At 43.0% G+C, this 16254-nt stretch overlaps 1 non-coding gene and 1 pseudogene across 1 annotated transcript; one reads left to right on the top strand and one right to left on the bottom strand.

Annotated features, from left to right (window-relative positions):
• Positions 1 to 320: 320 nt before the first annotated feature.
• trnar-ccg (transfer RNA arginine (anticodon CCG)) lies at positions 321 to 393 on the top strand. The gene has a single exon. It is a non-coding gene; the product is annotated as a tRNA-Trp (tRNA).
• A 1902-nt stretch (positions 394 to 2295) lies between these two features.
• On the bottom strand, positions 2296 to 13766 carry LOC129167020 (lactase-like protein; annotated as a pseudogene).
• Positions 13767 to 16254: the final 2488 nt, after the last annotated feature.

Raw genomic sequence — 16254 nt, 5'->3', positions numbered from 1 at the left:
CTTTTTTGCGTTGGCTTCAACAAACGAGATCTAAACTGTTCCTGATCACTGGATTGCAAAGCGACAATATATATTTAAATTCTTGATTGTGATTTTAAAGAGATACTGAGTAACAGATTTGTGTTCAAGCAAGACTAAATAACAAAGGCCACAAACAGCTTATAAACGGTCACTTTTCTGAATAAAATGGCCACTTAGCTGCTGAACAGAGGACAGCTTGTTCAGTTTTTTTCCTCAGAATGAAATAAAAAATCAAAAAACCATCAAAATCTAAGCAAACAGTTGGTGTTAGTTAATGCTTGAGTGGTGTACAGTATAGTGACTCAGTGGCCTAATGGATAAGGCATCAGCCTCCAGAGCTGGGGATTATGGGTTCAAGTCCCATCTGGGTTGTGTGTAAAAAGTTGGGTATTACACAGGAGGCTACTTGTGACATGTCATTATCATTGTAGTTTACTGCATCTCTTAAATTCATCTGCAATTTGGGGTCTCCCCCTTTCCAGATTGATGATGCATTTTTTTTCAACTCTGTCAATTTTGTCCTTTTAGTGCACTTTATTTAAAATATGAATAATCTGCCTAAAACTGTCTGTGTGGCGCCCTCTTCAGGTTAAAAGTTGACACTACATTTAAATTAGAATCAGCCATTGCTATTGGCTAAAACAGCTGTGTCAAACTCCAGTCCTTGAGGGCCGGTATCCTGCATCTTTTTCTTGTTTCCCTGTACCAATACAGTTGATTCACTTGTGCAGCAGCTCACCAAGTTCTACAGAAGTCTGTTAATGACATCCATCCATCCATCCATCCATCCATTTTCAGCCGCTTATCCAGAGTCGGGTTGCAGGGACAGCAGCCTAAGTCGAGACGTCCAGACTTCCCTCTCCCCAGCCACTTGAGCCAGCTCCTCCGGGGGAATTCCAAGGCGTTCCCTGGCCAGGTGATAGACATAGTCCCTCCACCGTGTCCTGGGTCTACATTTAGGCCTCAGCCCGGTTGGATATGTCTGGAAAACCTCACCAGGGAGGCGTCCAGGAAGCATCCTGACCAGATGCCCAAGCCACCTCAACTGGCTCCTCTTGATGTTGGAGGAGCAGCGGGTCTACTCCGAGCCCCTCCCAGATGACCGAGCTTCTCACCCTGTCTCTAAGGGAGAGCCCAGCCACTCTTCGGAGAAAACTCATTTCGGCCGCTTGTATCTGCGATCTTGTTCTTTCGGTCACTACCCAAAGCTCATGACCATAGGTGAGGGTAGGAATGTAGATCGACCGCCCACTTACTGCCATAAACAGTCAATGCAAAGTGCCTTGTGGATCTCATGCATATACATAAGCCAGCTGTTGTAGCGCTCCGCCAATGACGATGGCAACCGTAGATCAAGGCAGATCAAGGAAGCCGAAATTGAGGTACCTGTGGGTGAGGTGGAGAAATGAAAGGAAGTGATTTTGCAAAACAAATAAGAGAAAATCCACGGAGTTGCACAGCGTTGCTGAAGCCATCAATGTTGTGAATTCTTCAGAGATCTGTGGCGGATATAAAAAAAAATGGTACCATCAGTAATTGATCCCCAGACTGCCAGGTGAAAGTCACACCGGTCACCCAAACCGAGATCTCCCTTGTCCAAGTAGCCAGGGCGCATGATCAATTGGGTCACAGTGACAGGACACACACTGTCACAGACGCATGCCATTCTGTCTCAATCTATCCCCCTGCTGATATTCTGCATTTCGTATTCTGTGCTTCAGGCTGTGTGTGTGTGTGCGTGCGCGCACGCGTGTGGGGGGTCTTGTTCTGTGTGAAAACGAAGCAGTACAAGTGATATGCTGCAGGATTTCATAATTGTATCCTTCTCAGCAGCAGCACTGCAGGTGCTCTCCATGTCCAACATGTGTGTAAGCCAGGTCCTTAGTCAACTTAAAGTTGCACACAAAGTTTTCTTTCATGAATCCCAAAGTTTGCGTGGAAAGTCTCTTACGCAGTTTTCCAACCCTGTTTTGTGCGTAAGCAAGCTAGATAAATGAGGCCCCTGCTGATTGAAATCAGGTGTGTTTGGCCAGGGAAACAACTAAAGCATGCTGGGTACCGGTCCTCCAGGACCAGATTTGGACACCCCCATTTTAGACTAATATGGAGAAGGGAGACAGCTGCTATGCTAGAGACATATTTGTCAGAAAACGCAAACATGCTCTTAAGTATTCTTACATTTTAGTGAGTAATTACAGTAATATAGTTACATCAATTCAAATCAACACAAAAGACAAAAGTATTTATTAATGGGTCCAAGCTTGCTGTCAGGGTGGCACTGCCCCTCAGTGACTATTTGGATGTGCTGGAGAAGGAAAACATCTAAAATAAATAAACAAACCACAATTTGGAAACGGGCTTATTTTTATTTGGATTATATACAAGGTGTTGCAGACATTTGTGTATGTTTGAATAATCATGAATAATCAGTTCCATTGAATACCTGCAGATGTCTGTATGCAGTCCTGCAAAAAAAAAATCCCCAATAGAAAGCAATAATGTCCTGAATCAAATTTAAAATATCATCAATGCATATCTGCAGATTTTAACTTGAATGAAAACATGGTATGTTTGCCTTTAAAACTAGGTGATCACGATAACCTCAAGAAAGGGCACTACTTTCTCTATAAATAATTAATAGTGAATGCTGTAAGGATTTTAAATCATTCATGTTTATTCTTGCAGGGTTTTTCCTGGCTCAAACTGAGGCAGAGGTGGTACCATCCTGACCATGCGCCAGCACACGCATACTCTGTGCATTCAACTGCCTCACTTTTTTAAAGGCAAAATATTTTTTTCGTTAAGTGTTCTGATCGAAGCTTCTGTTGATTAATAGAATATTCCATTTGACAACGTTTTAAGTGAAACAAAACTGGTTTGCTGCTAAAAAATATGAAATAAAACAACAAAGTTATCAGGCTGAAATAACAGACTCTTATTATGAAAGGCTCAATATTATGCATTAGATTGGTGTATTTTCCCATCTGATATTTATAGTAAAAATGTTTTTAAATATATGACCTTCATTTCAGTAACATTTTAGGTTTGTGTTAATAACACTCATCTTAGTCAAAAATAACACATAAATATATCCAGTAAAATATAATGCATTTCAATAACATGCATTTGTATCGGAAATGGTAATAACATTTAATTTCTGCTGCTAACAATGTAATGGTGGCATGTCTATTATGTATGGTTTGGCAGTAATCCAGTTTAAATTATGTTCAAAGACAGAAGCATTTGTGAATTATATACTACAACGGCTTGCTGTACTTCCTGCGAATGTATCTGCAGAGCGGTTCTGATTCATAGCGCTGCAGGATGCGGAATAAACAGGATGGTGGGGACTTTTCATCCGCATGTAGAGTTTAGTCTTTCTTAGTTTTACGATCATTTTTTTTCTGTGCGCCACTTGATCGTGAGACTGCTACCCGTTAGCTTTAGCCGGTCTGCGTGTAGCTTGTGGTGTATTGTACTAATGTACATGCTGTTATGACGGTGATCACTAGGGGGCACTGGTGTCACGTTCAGATTCAGATTTCAGATTTATTGGCCAAGTAAAATTACATTTACAAGGAATTTGTCTTCGGTAGATGTTCGCTCTCTAAAACATACAACAACCATAATAAATGAAGAATAAAAATACCTAAAAACACATAAGAACATGTATACCCACACACATGTTCATTTACGCACACACCTATATACATATACACATACCCACACACACACGCACGCACGCACACACACACACACACACACACATATCCATAAGCATACTGATTAAGTATTAAAAACTATAATAAAAGGATGGTAAAAGAATCTACAGATTAAGGAGAGAAATGGCTGAAGGAAAGAAACTGTTCTTGTGTCTGGTAGTTTTTGTGTACAGTGATCTATAGCGTCTGCCAGATGGGAGGAGATGGAAGAGAGTAGATGCAGGATGTGTGGCATCTTGGACAATATTCACTGCCTTTTTCCTGGTCCTGCTGATGTACAGTTCCTGGACAGAGGGCAGTTGGGCACCAATGATTTTTCCTGCTGTTTTAATAATACGCTGTAGTCACGTGTGTTACTGTTGGGGTTGAGGAGCTGAGGAAGAAAGTAAAAGTTCGCTGGACCTAAACAGCTGTGTCTCAGTGTTTAATTACCTAGTAGAAAACCTACAGCAGACATAAGGAGACCAGGTAACACAACTTATGGGCCATTCCCATCTGTACCGGGTCGGCCTGGGCCGGGTAGCCCCAGTCGGCCCCAGCCTGGCCCGGTTGATTCTACACATCCTTGCCTTAAGCCCATGTGGGCTGATTCTACCCACCAATCAGAGGCTTGCTCTAATGGAAGGTGTGAATTTGCTGTCAGCAGTGGGCGTGTTGGCCCTGGTCGGCCTGAAGCAGACCCCCTCGAGAAGAGGGCTGAGAATGAGCCTTGGTTGGCCCGGAAAAATACCAGGCCACCCAGATATGTAAACAACCTATGCTACCCGGCCCGGGCTGACCCGGTACAGATGGGAATGGCCCATTAACAACCTACGCTACCCGGCCCAGGCCGACCCGGTACAGATGGGAATGGCCCAATAGCTGCACTTTAGATCCCAAACTTTGGACCGGTTCTATCTTTGTGCCTTTGCTGGTTCGTGTATTTTCCTCCACTGCATCCAGATTACCACACTGTGCGCCAGTAAAAAGCATTTTTCTTACACATAACTTACTTTTGTTCAATAAAGTTCTGGGGAAATTAGTTATTCAAAGATGTTGCACCAGACGGACACACACGGACAGTTTATTTCATCGCACTGTACAGCCCTGCTCTGATATGGAAGAGCCTGGGGGAAAATCAGGATGTCAATAGCACCAACCATAGATATGTAACTAGCAGAAAAGCTCTTTTTGATCTTTTTCTGCAGCGGTTTTAGTGCTTTTCAGTGCACCGCTGCTGATACAGCGCCCCTGTAGTGGCGCAACGCTGCAACTGCAGGTAAAATAACATCCATATAGCTGGGGGCAGAATGAAATCAGGCTGGGGCGGCACAAAATTAGCTGGAGGCGGCCGCCACGCTAATTTGAATGCAGGAAAAACCCTGGTAACTGACAACCATCCTCAGACAGGATAATGATAAACTTAAGCCGGGCGTACACTGTGCGACTTTTTCACTTTTTTGAGCCGATTTTCCACTCGTGCGAGAATCCACGAGATCGGGGCGAGTTTTGCGCCGAGCGTCGTGTAGCGTACAGGGGGTTACGAGAGGCGATTAACACCACGTGACCAGCTACCGATCAGCAATCGTGAGCTCGCACGGACTTCTGGCGTGTTTAATATTTTGCTCGTCCCTCGTGAGGGTATCGCACTAGGGCTGTCGCGATTGAGGAATTCCCCCTGCGGTGAGTCAGGGCAGCTCAATATTGCGATATGCGATATTATTGCACCCCGTTTTTATTTATGTACTTAGCAAATTTGTTTGTTAATTACTAAACTCATGGCAATATTTCCTTTGAAACATTGTGCTTACACATTTAAAAAAATGTTAGAAAAAATACATGGCCATTTTTAACACTTTATTGAATGCAGATCAAAGGGCAGTAACGGCATTCTCTGACTGAACTTAAAAACAACATTCAGGAGGTTTAACTTTAAAATGCAAATTTGGCTGCAACATCTAACAGAAATAAAAAAAGAAGTGCCCTACTATCTCCTCGATCAGCGCGGACTTTACCTCTCAGCATGCGCTGTCGCGAGATTTAATCAAGTGCGGTAATTGCGGTGGCACGTCATGCAGCGCGGTGGGTTTCTTAATATCGCGATATATTGTTCTTGCGATTATTGCGACAGCCCTATATCGCACTGTTGAATCCACTGTATCGCTGCGACCCAAAATGTATCAGAACCGCTCACGGCTCATGCGCAATCTTATGCTGCTAAATGGGCAACTTTCAAGAAATGGTGCACAGAGTGGAATGTTCAAGCGCTCTCCTGCCAGCTGGCGGATGTCCTATCGTTTCTGGAGATGCTGATGGACAGGGGCCTCACATTTAGCACTATTGAAACATATGCTGCAGCTTTCGCATCCTGTCACCAGGGTTTTGGAGATAGATCTGTTTTCAATCATCCCCTCACAAAACGTTTTCTAAAAGGTGTCAGAAGGAACAGACCTGTGTCCCGCCCGCTATTCCCCAGTGGGACCTAACGGTGGTTCTGCGTGGCTTATCTGAAGCCCCATTTGAACCCTTGGACCACTCAAGTTCCTGTCACTCAAAACTGCCTTGCTGCTGGCGCTGGCATCAGTCAAGAGAGTGGGCGACCTAACCGCCCTCTCAGTGGCTCCCGCATGCCTCAGGATCCAGGAAGATGGCGGGTCCACTGTTTTAGGTCTCAACCCAGCCTTTGTGCCCAAAAACATTAATACTTCCTTCAAATCCAGGTCAATTTCATTGGCTGGACTTTTTCCTCCTCCACATAACTCCACATAACTCTGATGAGGAGGCGGCTTCCCACCTTCTCTGCCCGGTGCGTGCGCACGATATGTGTCACACACTTCATCAACACCGCTCCCCGCTATTTCCTTAATAACACACGTTGTTCGTTTTAATTTCTACACGTTTTTTTACTCACAAAGATTGTCAAGAAAGCGTGTTTGTCGTGTTCATGTCAAATTAAACTGATCACAAAACACAGATTTATACATAAATCCCTGTGTGTCGTCCTGCAGCACTCCCGAAGGACAACAGGCAAAACGTGTTGAGTAAAAACTGCTATTTTTAGCATATTTTTAGGTCCGACGTGTTGCTACCAGACGTACAGTGTGTGCAGTCAGGTCGCATCCGAGAACTGGGTCGTGCAGTGTGAGCGCCTGGCTCGTGAGAGCTGCCCTGCGAGGAAGTCGTACAGTTTGAGCTGAAGCTGAACGCTGCGAGTGAAAAAGTCGCACAGTGTGCGCCCGGCTTAACCTGCAGCTAACAGCTGGTTGCTGGAAGAGCCCGTCTCCACAGACTTTCTCCTCCAGTTTTCAACCAGTACACATGAACAAATCAATCAGAAACACCCAGAAACCTGGGAGGTGTGCATGTTCAGTCAGACGGGATTGCTCGCCTCCCTCTGATTTGGAAATCCATTAGAGCTGATGATGTGCTTGAAAAACTGAACAGAAGCTTTGGGGTGACGAGGCTTGTTTTTACTCCTGTAGTCCACGTAGTGCAAGCCGAACCTTTCCGAGTACCCTTCATCCCACTCAAACTTGTCCAGCAGAGACCATGCAGTGTAACCCTTCACTTTCACTCCATCTCTGATGGCTGAGAGACACAGAGAGGAACGCGGTTAAACGCTTCTCATTATTGCTGTTGTTTATTATTTGTTGGCTCTGTCACCTTTTAGCATTTCATTGATGTATTCTTGAAAATACGGTTTCCTCCACTCATCACAGAGCTCTGTGCACGACATCTTCTCAGAGACTCCGTTCCCGGTCACGTAATTCACTGGGCTTCCATACTGAGTCTGAAGGAGGAAAAAAGTGATGCACATTAACTAGAGCCGGTCTTTCTCAGGAACGTGTCTGCTCAGTGCAAAAGCGAGTCACCTTGGCAAAATTCAGCAGGCGTCTGAAACCCCAGGGTACGGAGTAGAGCCACTCTGGTCCAGGATCAGGCCAACGCGGATCAACCAGCTCAGCAACGTCACGGTCAGCAAAGTAGCTGCTGCCACTGCGGCCCGATGGGTTGTTCTTATGGGAGGAAGTCGCAGGTCCCTTTTATGTAGCTCTTCTCCTGTGGCGAAAAGGTGGGCAGCCGAGATGTCCCCAGGCCCTGCTGCACACTCTTGCTTCCTGTATACCGGTATAATAGCGGGTTAATGAATTCAGACATAGATAATTTTATCATCTTTTATAATATGTCAGAAATGGGGGAATGGAACCATCTGCAAATTTCTGACTGCTACGAAAATAGTGAAAACAGAAGGGGGCTTGGGGGACATCCCTGTGGAGATTCGGTGGAAGAGGAGATGCCATGAATCTTCACAGATCCGGAAGTAAAACCCCAGCTGCCCATTGACGGTTTTAGTCTTAGCAATAGAATAGAAACATCCAGAATGTGCAGTTTGACATGAGTATTGGGACACCGGGAAACAGTGTAGGCTGGAAGCATTCTGCTGTGGGTCAAACCCAGTCGTTACAGGAATTTCACAACAACTGGACAATAGTCCTGTCTTTTGCAACTAGGGTTGGGCATTGTTTGATTTTGAACGATTCCGATTCCAATTTCTTGTTTCGATTCCGGTTCCTATCGATTCCGATTCTTTCAAGACATTCCATGTTTTACATGAGCCAGCTAACCACAGGTCCTACTTGATGAAATAACCTTAACTTCAACATGAATTTTAACTCTATGAACAACAACATCACCTTCATTTAGACAAAAACATGTTTTGGAGAAAAACGAAAAAGACTTGCAGCACAACCAGTGTGTTTGTTTCTGACCACAACCAAAGTCTGGAAGAAGCCTCTGGGATGAGAGGCTAAATGTCTCCAACATATCCAGAGAAACGTCCAGCTGCTTTCCGCTAAAACTCTCAGGATGATCATGTCCAGGATGACTGAGAACTACCCCTCCATGCTGCAGCAGCATTCAGTCAGAACAGGAAGTGAAACTTAAATGTAGCTGGCTGCGTCTGACTGCTGACGCTCCGTGTGTGTTTTTATTTCTGCTGTGAGACAAACTCGCCTCACAACGTCCAGAGTTTGTTCTTTAAAGCTTCCATTAAATCCACCCTGTTGACATATTTAACAAGTTTCCTCTACAGGAGTTAAAGTTTACGTTACGGAGTAAAAGTTCGGCAGACGCGTTTGTTTATATCTGGCCGCTGCGCGCCGGGTGGGGGGGGGGGGGACTCGGTGCTGCACACAGACAGCTGGTGTGATCAGCTCTGAAAAGCGTTGATCACAATTTGCAGATCACGTTCATTTTTCATGGAGATCGGCCGTGGATTCCTCTTCCGTCAGCATTCTGGGAATCAAAACTAGGAATCGAAATAAAAGACTTTGAACGATTGTGGGAAAATGAACAGTTGGAACCGATTCCAATCGATGCTCGATGCCCAACCCTATATTTGCAACTGAATGTTTTTTGCGCTGGGACAATCCAAGCTGACAGGAACCATAGCTGGAACCAGTTCTGAGATGTTTTCTGGTCCAGCTGCTTTTTTTGGGTTTAGCCTCTGCGTCATCCTCTTCTTTGCACTAAACGAGTTCTTCCCCTTGTGGGACGATAAACTGGGTACTGAGAGGAATCTGATGACTCAAAGATCATTTGCTGCTGTGGCCCCCAGACTCTGGACCTCTCTCCCCCTGAGCCTGAGATCAGTGGACTCAGTGGTCTCCTTTAAAAAGCAGCTGAAGACTCACTTGTTCAAGCTGGCTTTTGTATGACCTTCTTTACTACTCTCTCTTTACTCTGCTCTCCCACCTGTTCCACCTTCCTCAGGACCCACTGATTTCCCTCTTTCCTATTCACTCGCTCTCTTTCTTAACATTTTTTCTTTTAAATCCCAATTGCCTATTTTTGCTCATTTTAAATATATTTTTAAACATTTTCTAAATGTTTTTTTATATTTTGAATTTTTTGTCTTTGTTTTTGTGAAGCGCCTCGTGATTTTTATCTTGAGAGGCCCTATAGAAATGATATTTTCTTCTTCTTCTTCTTCTTCTTCTTCTTCTTCTTCTTCTTCTTCTTCTTCTTCTTCTTCTTCTTCAAAGCAGTCATCCAAAGCATCAGGTGGCATTGAGGGCCTGGTAATTCATTTTAATCCAAAACGAAACTCACCAACAAAGTATTTCATCACTTGGGGGTAATCTCTGTGGAAGATTGGTGTAGCAAACCAGCCCAGGTTGAACTGGAAGTATCTCAGCTGCTTCGATGTCCTTCTGGTTGCTGATGTCCACTGACTCTCCCCAGTCCCCCGACAGAGAGATGTCATGAAACCTGCAGACCAGCAGTGCAGCTTTTAGATCCACTCTGCAGACTAAATGTAAAACTATTTGTATTCATTTCCAAACCTTTTTGCCTTCCTCTCCACTGAGCATCATAAGTGTGCCAAACTTTAGCGTGGGCCTGTATGGAAAACATTCAGTTTACTCCACAAGACTGCTTTTTCTGTTAGGTGTTGATAGTTATACATATGTGTAGCCTTCTGCCTTTATTATGTGATGTGCAGCTCTATAAGCCCCTGCTCCTTTCAGCCTCAGCCCAGGAGCCTGCTCACCTGTCTCATAGCCCTCAACCACTACAGACTGCATTAAAGAGGAGACATTTTGGATCTAAGATTGCAAAATCCCTCATAAAAGTCCACAAAAATGTCCATTGTTAGCTATGTGTAAACGGATTGTTAAAAGTAATCCATTACTTCACTCGGTTACCAAATTTCTCAAAGCAAAGGTTGGTGAACTCATTAAAATGATTGATCACACTTATGTTCTGCCATCCAAAATATTTCTCCTGTAAAACCTAATAAAAAAGTAAAGATTTCCAGAAGTTATGGTCAAAATCATCAGGGTTAAATTTAGGGATGGTCGGTTAATATTAGTACCAACCTGAGGAGGATCCCAGTGATACAGGGTCACGATGGGAGTGATTTTACTCTCCATTAGGGTGTCGATCAGCTCATCGTAGTGCTGTATTCCCTTTTCATTCATATGGTCAGCTGCAAAACGGTTTTATTGGCGTGTTTAAACCGTAGAAGTAAAGTGTGATGTATCAGATTTTTACAGCAGCCACTCACACTTGATGCCAGCAGGTGTGATCCTGGGCCAGGAGATGGAGAAACGATAGTGATTAAGCTTCAGCTCCTTCATCAGAGAAACATCATCCTGAAGATAAAATGCACTGAGTAGAGTGAAATATTTAGATTGATCTGCTCATCGTCTGCTTCTGAGCTTTGCTCTTTCAGACATCAAACCTTAAATTTGTAGCAGCCTTCACACGAGGAATGCCCAGTCTCATTCTGCTGGATTTTGCCCTTAATGTGACTGAACACATCCCAGATACTCGGTCCTCCTTCTCCATCTTGGTCCCACGCTCCTTCTGTCTGATAGGCTGAACCTCCGACCCCCCACGAAAACCCTAAGGGGCCCAACAATCAGCTCTGTTAGCTCTTCACAGAATAATTTAGGTCTTTAGAAGTGAAGTTCTATGGAAAGGTGATAGAACATTATCTAATTAATTTGATCTTATCTACTCTAGATAGAAACTTTGAACAACTTCTGCTTGGAGAAAGATTGTTAATTGTTATGTTATTTTCTCACTCCGCAGTTTAATTCATCCTTCATGCAAAATACAATCATCAACAGTCTCCTAAGTGAAAAAAGGGGGAGGAGGAAGAAGTCTTGTACCCCTTTCTACTTCATACAGTGTAATTTACAGAATGGCCTTATACACAAACCAAGTACTTCCTTATCTTTGTAAACAAAATCATAATAAAACTTATCAATATACTCATTCAATATTTACTTATCATATCAGTGGTAACACTTTTACAGTTAGGACTAAGACTAAAGTAGACTGCTGCTCCCCCCAAAATGTCAAAGATTTTTGTGAACGTTATTTTATAAACCTCCACACCGAGGTGGAAAGAATACTAAAATTTCCTACTTCATTTTTTACTCAAGTACGAGTAAAAGTACTTGCCTAAATTTTTACTCAAGTAAAAGTAAGAAGTATCGTAAATAAAATGTACTCAAAGTAAAAGTTACTTCGTTACATTTTTGTCAGCGTAAGGACGGCTACATCTAAGTAGTGCAAAATCACAACGCCAGTTCACAATTCGCTCGTGTGTGCACGTGCGCGCGCGCACACACACACACACACACACACACACACACACACACACACACACACACAGTTTGATGGGGGGATTTCTATCCAATCAGTGAGAACAGGATGTGCACAATGATCGGACGAGCTTTTCTAGGGTTGTAGGTTTCACTTGTGATTAAAATTATTCTTTATGTTGAGAAAAAACACACTTTTTTAGATGTCATCAGGATGTGAGGTATCTCAATGTTTTCATGACAAAAGTAACACGAGACTGTGCTCTAACATGTCACATAACATAACAAGCTAAATGAAGTTCAAACATTTCAAATGGACCGTAAGACAGCTGCTAACGATGGCCCTGCCCTACTTTACCTCTACATTACAGTTCCTTTATCCGTGTCCATCCTAGAGCTCCTCTCTGACATTTAAAGTTAGCAGAGTTCATCCTTGGTAGTGGGTTCACTCACTCATTTAACCCTTCACCACTGAAATCAGTTTGTTCATTCCAATCCTAAATAATCCTCCAATCATCCAACTGGAATCATTAAGGGTCCCGTAACGTCCATCCTGTCAGAACAGGCCTTGGGAGCCCAGGTGTTACTAGAACTAACGATGTCTCTCACCAGCGTGAGCCTCCAAACTGTGAAGGTTGGTCTCCAAACATGAACTTTAACTTCATGCCTTTATGTCCTCTTGTAGCACTTTAACATGTTTTAAAAGGCTTGTATCATGCTATGTTACACCTCCCAGACCAAAGATAGGTTCAATATAAGGTAAAACATTATCGTAGACACTATTGAGACGTCATTATTTAAATAGAAGTTATTTTTGTTCGCCATAACTTCAACCAAGAAATAAGATTTATGGATTTGATGAAACCATGCTGTCTCATGCAGTCCTATATGTGTAACACACACACACACACACACACACACACACACACACACACACACACACACACACACACACACACACACTGCAGCATCATTTGAATGACTAATTTAACAACACTGAACTGCTTTTATAATACTTTAATCTCTTATTCTGGAGTAAAATAAAGAAACAAGCTAAATCATCACATATCTGTGGCATCAAGAAGCAACTTCTGAGTTCAAACACAGGGATGGAGCACAATGTTTACACTTGAACAGTTTTAACTCACAGAGGCCTGCAGGTCTTCTGAGCAAAGCGCTGAGAATCCGCTTGTTATGAGCGCTAAACGTTATTTTGACGCTGCCGTGCGGAGCGGTAGGGAAACACATCTCAAACACGGAACCGAGTCTGGTTACCGAACCGAGCTGAATTCTGATGACGTCCCACCGGTGCGCGAAGGTGCGGGTTCCAACCCCACAGGAGAGGAGGTAAACAGCGAGTGGCTCACAAGGACAGAACTGATGTTTTTGAGCTAAACTGCGGTAAAAATTGCTGTTCTCATTATCAAGTGTACCCCCCCTGTTTAGACGTGGCGCTCGTGCAGGTGTCTCTTTCTGCTCCGACACATGCAATATTTTTAATTAATTAAGTCTACAATTTATTTTTACTCAGTAACGGATATGATTTCAAATGTAGCGAATTACAAATATTTTTTATAAAATACTCAAGTAAAAGAAAAAGTATAGATTTTCAAAACGACTAAAAAAGTATAAATACACAAAAAAAACTACTCAATTAGAATAACGTGAGTAAATGTAATTCGTTACTTTCCACCTCTGACCTTGGGCATAACAATTTTGTTGACCACAGAGATTTGTACATTTACATAATAAGACTGTTCCTGTAGCTGCTGTAGGGTGGCTGAAAGAAGCTGACGCTGACGCTGACGCAGACGCTGGCTAGTCCTGATACTGCATGCACGCAAGTGACGCTCTAGAACGTGGTTACGTTGCAGCTTTGATTACATCGCTTTGTGACGTCATCACAGACTACACCACACTCAGCTACCATTCCGAGACGTAGTGACTTGCTCTCAGCAGAGAATTCGTTCTCCTGTCTTCAACACTTTGTTTCTTTGTAGCGTTTTACCAAGTGTGTTTTACAGTCAGTATTATTGCTGCGTTTCTATAAACCATGAATCCAATGGCACAACAGAAAACCACGGCGACTGCCCAACAGGCTTCCATGGACCAAGTTACACTTCTGAACGAAGTCCACAGGCTGAATGCTCTTTTAAACACCGAGAGAGCTAAATGGTCTCAGGAAAACCAAAGAGCTTCTCAACTGGAGCAAGAGCTCGACCAAACTAAGGCGAATTTGGAAAGACAAAAGTGTCTTAAAGAACTGTACATCAATAAGGGCAAAGAGACCAAGAGAGAGCTGGAACGACTGCAAAAATACAGCAATGCAGAGACTCTCAGCGCAACCAAAATCGCTTCTCAGGTGCAAAGCACCATTAAAAGACACAAGAAAAAGGCTCTTCAGCAGGATTACGAAGAGTTAAAGGTTTCTCACATTACCAACCAAGAGAAGCTTTTATCTGAGCTTCAGATGGAGAAGGAGAAAAGCCAGAGTCTACAGGAAGAACTTAACAAGCTTAAAAGCCAGATTCAGGACATGAGCCTGAAATATGAACGAGATTTGTCTGCAAGTCAAAAGACTGCGTCTTCTCAGCAAGAAAAGGCAAGCAGAGAAATCCAGGTCCTCACAGAGAAAATGGAGCAGAAACAGCAACTTATTTTCCAGCTGGGAAACGAGAAAGAGGAACTCTATCAGACTTTCGCAGACCTGCAAAAAAGTTCTCAGCAGAAGGAAGAGCAACTCCTTGCAGATCTAGAGAAGATTCAGGCGTCTTACCAGGAGCTCAAAAATATCTCCGAGTGTAAGGTTGTTGAGTTAAAACAACAAGCAGAAGCTTTAGAGAAGTCTCTTCACCAGGAGAGAGCTGCTCATTATCAAACATGGCTTAAAGCGGAGGCAGAAATTTACAGTTTAAGAGATGAAAACAGTGCTTTTCATCAGGAAATCGCTTTTATTACAAAAACGTCCTCCGACAAAGAGGAATGTTTGAAAGCTGATGTTAAACAAATAGAAACTCAGCTCCAAAATCAGGTCCAACTGAACCACGATCTCATCGCCGAGCTGACAGACAGGGATGGATTTGGACCTCCTAAAAGAAAGCTTGCTCGCCGAGCGTTACCTCCAAACAGCCCAGATGCAGAATCCACTGCAACAATTTCTGAAAACACGGAGACAAAACAAAAATCTTCCGTCTGGAAAAGAATGAGACATTTTCTGGGACTGAGAAAACCCCAGAGGTGGAAAAAGAAGGACTAATCCAACAATCCACTGGCCTTCAAATCTCCTACCCCAAATCTAAAGAAACCCAGAAGATAAACTAGGAAAAAAGCGGGGTTGCATGGTAGAACAGTGGATAGCACTGTTCCTTGGCTGGAAAAGGTTACAGGTTCAAATCTGAACTGAATCCTTCTCGCTTGGAGTTAGCATGTTCTCCCCATGCATACGTGGGTTTACTCCCGGTGCTCGGGTTCCCCCCACACACCAAAAACATGAACATTAGGTTCATTGGAGACTAGAAATTGTCCCTAGTTAGTTATTAGTTATGTGTCCCTATAATAGACTGGAGACGGGTCTAGGGTGTCCCCAGCCTATCGTCTGATTCCTGCTGAAACCTTTGACCCTCTATGGGGAAAAGAGATTGACAAGCTAATGGCTAGTACAGGCATAGCTAAACCCTAAAAGTACTACTGGTATCCTAAAACATCTCTACTGGCAAAGATTTGCTGTGTTTCATGTAAACACAGCTTTCTAAGTGTTGCTGCACAAGAAAACAGGCTCACTCTGGGTTGACTCCAGCTGGGTTTGGAGAGTGAGGAAACCCACCCAATATGGCGGCTACGCTGTTACGTTCTCCAGCACCCGATGGGGCGACTACATCAGAGCAATTCTGGGAGAGACAGACCGAATCCGGTGATCTCCTTAACTGTGAATGTTTGAAATGTAGTAATTGATCTAGATTGTAGATCTTTAGTTTGTCATTTGTAGTTTAGTTTGTTTATAGTTAGTGAGCTGTGGGCCATTTTGTATTTTAATTTTTAATTTTTTTTGCTTTAATTAACAGTTTTCATATTTAAATTTAGGTTAGTGTTTTTACACTCCCTCATATATAAGATAAACTCATATAAACTTGTATACGTAAACCTTTTGTAAAATAATACATTCATACCATCAGTAGACACCTACTGCAAAGGTCCAACATTTGCCTGCCAAGCAATCCTGTACAGGTCCTTCTCAAAAAATTTGCAGATTGTGATAAAGTTCACTATTGTCTGTAATGTATTGATAAACATTAGACTTTCATATATATTAGATTCATTACACACAACTGAAGTAGTTCAAGCATTTTATTGTTTCTAATATTGATGATTTTGGCATACAGCTCATGAAAACCCAAAATTCCTATCTCAAAAAATTAGCG

This window comes from Nothobranchius furzeri, chromosome 7 (genome assembly GCF_043380555.1).
Source record: "Nothobranchius furzeri strain GRZ-AD chromosome 7, NfurGRZ-RIMD1, whole genome shotgun sequence".
Classification (NCBI taxonomy): Eukaryota; Metazoa; Chordata; class Actinopteri; order Cyprinodontiformes; family Nothobranchiidae; genus Nothobranchius; species Nothobranchius furzeri.
This window is presented reverse-complemented; position numbering and strand designations above follow the sequence as displayed.